The sequence below is a fragment of the Sebastes umbrosus genome, chromosome 6 (genome assembly GCF_015220745.1).
Source record: "Sebastes umbrosus isolate fSebUmb1 chromosome 6, fSebUmb1.pri, whole genome shotgun sequence".
In the NCBI taxonomy this organism is placed as follows: domain Eukaryota; kingdom Metazoa; phylum Chordata; class Actinopteri; order Perciformes; family Sebastidae; genus Sebastes; species Sebastes umbrosus.
The window spans coordinates 8,612,482-8,618,481 of NC_051274.1; the positions used below are offsets into that span (position 1 = coordinate 8,612,482).

Genomic DNA, 6,000 nt, shown 5'->3' on the forward strand with positions numbered 1-6,000 from the left:
ATTCAGTGTGATGCCGGCCTTACATCTGAGCATCACTGACGCATCCTCGGCCAGTACAGACGCCTCAGGGCAGGTAAGGAGGCGAAAGGTTAGAGGATGGTGCTTGGGGATGTGTAGTAAGGACAATAACTGGGCTTACAGTGCCATGTGTGTTGATGAATATTTCAAAGACCCCTCTCATTAAATAAACACGCGGGACCTCAACGCCTACAGTAACCTTCCATCAATATTGAATGAATGCCCACCAAAAAAAATTGACACTGTCGTTCACAAGCCAACGGTCAGGTCATCGAATTGCACCATCTGACTGAGGAAGAGCTTCTTTTCCACGCAACACCTGGAGGAGGTCACCGGGTTCTTTCTTCTGTGCCGCTCTCACAATAACTATCTAGTGAGACACGCTCCTCCGTCCTCCGGAGACTTAGAATAGCCACTGCAAGCTGAGTGTGCTTGTTAGTTTCCCGCTTTATCAGAAGGCTATGAATATTCTGAGAAGGCGTTTCACAGAGTGGGAGGAAATACTTTATTTCCACGCATGCTCTTGGATCTCAAAAGCAATTTTGCTCTGAGCTTTGCATGCATCACTTTCCCAGATAGCTTGCATGCATCTACAACTGCAACATGGACTACTCCTTTGGAACCCTTTTTTTCCCTCCATCTTCTTTGAATGGACAGGCGGGAAGGTGGGAGGTAGCCCGATAGCCCCAGAGAGCCTTGTTTTCCTTCCCCTGCCCCGGGTCTCCTCCTCCGCACAAAGACTGACTACAGCCAGTCAGTTCTTCATAAAGTACTTGGCCGGTTGCTCCGTTCATTTGTCATATGAAGACGCTGCTGATGGATGTGGAAGCCAGTGGGTCAGGGATGGGAGCTCAGCAGGGGGGGGTGGAGGGCAGACAATGGCTGGCAATAATGGCTGGAACCTTTTCTTGTTCTCCTCAGTCACTGTCTCCTACTGAATGAGACTTCTGCTATTTGTCAAACAAGATTTTTGAACTCACTGAGCATATGACATTGCCTGAGAAAGGTGTGCAGAGTTGGTGATTCAAGGCCGCTATGGGTCAGCAATGCCACCTAAATAAAAGATTAGTTAATGAAGTTTGGTTTTATCATTAGGTTTTTAAATAATGCTTTAAAAGTTGTGCCCCAAGAGAAGCTGAATTTATTCTCTGAAATACAGCATGACAGCTCTGTTCTCTTTATACATCAATGGTCAGCTCCATCTAGGCCATTTCAATGCATTTAACATAAATGTCAGTATATGGGTGCTCTACAGTTGTAGCATCGGCCCATTTGACCACGGAGACGAGAGTGACGGCCAGCTCGACCGCACGTTACCATGATACAATAACGTTTCCTGTCCATGACAGAGTTAGCGGTGATGTCTAGTTCTACTTTTCCTGGCAATGTGTGAAACCCAAAGTGTTTCCATACTTTACTGGATGTGTAGTGTTTACCACTTTGGATTTTAAATGGGAGGGTGCAGGTCGTATCCACGCAGACCCTCCAACGTTTTATACGTTATCATTTCGGCTGGCTGCTGTTTGTTTTGGTTGACGGATACAGAACAGATATGATGTCACGTTACTCAGACTACAACAACAAAAGCGGTAACTTCCTGCTAACTCCGCATAGACTCAAATGAAGCAAATATATCGATTCTGGCATTAAAAAATCAATTTCAAAATCTTTTTTTTTAAAATCGCGATATGCAAATAAAGCCAATATGATACCTGAGATTCAGTATGAATCTCTCGACATAATGTTCCTCAAAGCAAAGTCACTCTTCACAAGGTGAAGAGACAAAAGAGCAAAATAAGTGTAGTTTTAGCAGTTTCCTGCATAGGGGAAGAAAAGCCATGGCATATGTGGAAAGTCATTAACAAAAGTTTCAGCACACAATCTTAACGACTAATTAAACACCCTATTTTTTTTAATTGACTTTCATTTGCATAGCATTCAGGCTCAGAGCAATTACATCCAAATCTTTCTTTCTGAAGAAGAAGCCTCTCTTTCTCATAATGCCAGTCAGTGAACTCCACTTAGGAGGCACTTTCTGTGTTGTTCTGTCAGTCCACTAATAATTAATTGAGCTTGAAAAGTGATGGAGTTTTCAGTCACATTTGACATAAAGACACTTGGATGTCAATTTGGCATTGATCTCTCTGACCCTCAGTCATGCCTCACAGCATGGACTGACTGTCCTCCATTAGAAACCCAGACTGGCAGCCTGGCCAGGCAACAGAACTCATTATACAGACCTAATTGAATTGGTGGCTTCCTCCTTTTCAAAGCACAGAGCACAAATTCTAAATGATACTATTTGACTGGCAAAAAAAGAGAACCATCAAACAGAAACAGCAACAGCATTGCATCTCTTAAAATCACCTTTCCTAACACCCACACAATCAGGACAAAATTGCAGCAGACTTTTGCCACGTTTTGCCATACACCCATGAACAGAGAATGGAAATATTCCCTCAGCAGCCATTGAAATGCACAGCTACCAGCTGTTGTCCTGTCCACTGTGTGGACATGGCTGGCTGTCAGCAGGCTTAGCCAACACTGCGCCTTGCATATGAAACAGGACATGGGCCTATATCCCCTTGGGGAGTTCACTTCCTCTGGGCCCCCACCACCACCACTGCCCCACCTCCCTCCTGAAACAAGCGGCCCCTTCAGCTGGAGGCCAGATATCCCAAGCAGCAGCGGGGGCTTCTCAGGGGTGGGGGTGGTCCAAGTAAAAGGGGAAGTTTTAGCTCCTGCACATAAGAGAATGGCAGCCAGATATTTGGAGTGCAATGCTTTAGAGCCAAATATTAAAACCCCACAAATGACAAAAGTTTCATCTCCTTTTGTCGTTTTCAGGGTTAAATAGATCTGCGCTATATAGAACACTTTAGTCAGCTTTAGTTTCAGCTTTTACTGCAATGAACCACAGGAATAAAGCATAGAAAAAGCCTGCAGGAATGAGTTGTGTGTAAGTACAGGAATATAATGGAGCATAAGTCTCTGAACAAATCACTTCCCACCACTTCAAAAAGAATCCTTGGATGAGGAGGAAATCTGGGTTTCCCTTACTGTTTTCAACAGTCACGGTTGATACAGTTTTATTCAAGCCAAGAAAAGAGTGTTTTCATTTAAGCTAACAGTTGTGTAAATCACCCTCACTACTGGAGGAGTGGCAGGTCTGGAATGTAAGCATAGACTGACTGTCTGTCTGCCTCTAATGAATGAGCCTTCATCTGTGAACAAAATGTTGTGCCCAATTCTATGACTTCAACAAAGAAAAGTAAAAGTGAAGAATAGACTGAAACTGAACAGGATCCACACCAAAAAAAGAAGAGGTTTGACATAAACTTGCTGGTTTTGAACCAAGCATGAGTCAAGCTTGAGCTGGCTCGACAGTAAGCCCACCCCAATCCTCTTCCTCATATCTCCCTTACACAGACGGATTGTGTAGAAATCACATCATCTTGAGGGCGAATTATAAAGTTAGCAACATACTAAATCTGCAACCGCAACCCTTATCTAAACATCCTGATGCGGAAAGCCACTGATTATGTGTGCCACCCACATGTGTACCAGCCAGAAACCAAAAGACTTGCAGCCAAGCGCTGGCATGAGCAACTCTGAGAAGTGTTCCACACCCAGCACATAAACTCATTTAGAGTTAAACAATTCAATACTGCACGCCATTTACTCGCTGCTGTTTACAATCAGCGCGGTGGCTCATATCCTTTCAGATAAGGCCAGAGAATGAACTTTTACTGCAAATTGCACGCTCCTTCCTCAAAAGCAGGTAAAGTGAAAAGCTGTTTTCACTCAAACGGTCTGTGATTCAGACGTGTGCGTCTCAGAAGGAAGCTTTCAAAAGAGCATCTGCAAGTAGGGAAGTGCGACAATATCACTTCCTGTGTCTGTCTGCATGCGAGACTCCTGCTAACACTTTTGAAACACCCTCATTAATATTCACAGAGCTGCCCGGTTACTCCTCTGACAGCACGCAGATGATGGCATTTTCTCGTGTGCTGAAAGGTAGTCGAAGGCAGCACGACACAGTCTAGCACTTTGCCTCACATCCTCCAAGAACATTTTCAAAGTGCCTCGGCTGTGCTGAAATGTGCTGACAAAGGGGAGCTCTGTTGCCATAAGTTAAGCAATATTCCTCAACTCCTACCCAGCGTGTATTCCCTCATTAGTGTTTCTTGAAACAAGGTACTTGCGGGGGGAAAAAAAGGAGGAGTCAAATTAAAAAGCGGGGTAGAGGCTCAAATGAGCCTTGGGCTTAACACTTGGGTGCCCCGTCGGCACTTATAAAAATAGAAGAGGCCCCTGAAAGTGGGGGTCCTTGAGGTGTGCCCACTTGAGTCTGAATGAAAGTGTGTGCCAAGAGTGGGTATTCACCATGCATGGCAGGACTTTGGCACTCTTCAGGACTTCAATGGTCTCCCTGATTTCTCTTTCTTTGGCAGATTCCCCTGAAAGACGCCTCAGTGGAGAACTGGATGGGAGCTTCTTGTAAACACTTTTGCTTTCTGTGCCTCATCAACAAGTCTGCTGCCCAGAAGTCCACTCTGGTTTCAATCAGGTCGGCGTAAAAAAGTAGGTAAGAGGGGGAGGATGAGTGTGGGTGCGTGTATGTCAGAGGTGGATGGCTGGCCTCGGGTAGGTGGATGTTTGGGAGGGGGGTCCGATGTTTGCTGAATGCTCTCCTTTGTTGAGATCATATTATGTTTCCACCACAATACTTCTAAACCCTGCTCCATCAACTCCATTCATGTGTAACAGCTCATGCAAATGGCTGCACTAGCCTTTTTTTCTAGGGGTGGGTGGTGGTTGGCGGGTGGTGGGGGATTCCTTTTATCAGTCTACCACCCAACTACTCTCTCTGCAACCTCCTGCACAGATTATAATCCCTTCATACAGTTTGACAGTCAGTCAGCCCAAAACAGCAGAGCTGGGAGAAAGCACGGAAAACCAGATTCAGATGTCTAAACTACTTCATTTGGTCAGAAGTCTTGTATCTGATCACAGAAACTACAGGAAACATGCAAAGCCAATACCTGGCTGCATAGATGCTCTAATTCTGATTATTCAAATAGTGTTAGAACTATGTCATGTAAAAAAAGAGAATCAGAGGATGTGGACACAACCAGGGAGAGAAAAAAAAAGCCTTCAACGCTGATAGCAGCGCTGATCAAACCCACAGGAAGCCGAGCACATGACAGCCAGACGAACATTACATTTCATGTGACACACAAGGCTTCACAGACACATGCGCGCAAAATTGGCACATTTTGTCGTAATAACAATAATGCCACTGCTGTGGGAGTGTATCCCCAACCCATGGGAACACGCACTGAAAGAACAACCAGAAATGTAGACCGAGAAAGAAATATCCCACTGAAGTGTGTGTGTGTGTGTAATGAAATGCCATTTAATCTGGAGAAAGCAAGAATAATTATTTCCTCACTTACATGTGAATTCATGTTTAATCTACACACTCCCCCCCTAACTGTTTGTTTACGATTTCCCATTGAGCCATTTGTTGGTAAATGAGATTGTATTTACAGTACGGACCAATAAAAGTGAGCCTGAGAGGTGTTTCACGGGCAAATAATGGCTTTATTGCCACCAGAGGCGTTTTGTTGTCACTGCTGGATGAGGCCCAATTAGTAACAATATGTCAAAGATGACCAAATACTGAGTGGTTCCTCTACAGGAGGTTTGACACATATTACACAACAGACAATGCATATGATGAAGTTAAGCCCCAGATTAATTTAGGAAATGTGTAAGTGGTAAGAATTAACCCTTTTAGTTATAATTTAACTGGGGGGAATTTCAATTTTGTGGGACCCACAGGGAACCCTCTCAAGGAGGAAAAACTGGGATACCCAAGACCACACAACTACACACCATCTAGCACTTCACTTCTAGGGGTGCGCTGTGAACTTTTTATGGGATCCTGATTTTGAGCCCCATTATGGTCTTCAGAAC

The 6,000-nt window shown here is 44.5% G+C and overlaps 1 protein-coding gene across 1 annotated transcript in view; it reads right to left on the reverse strand.

Annotated features, from left to right (window-relative positions):
- Positions 1-6,000, reverse strand: part of skia (v-ski avian sarcoma viral oncogene homolog a) — a 78,263-nt gene that overhangs the window by 70,604 nt on the left and 1,659 nt on the right. The window lies entirely within an intron of this gene.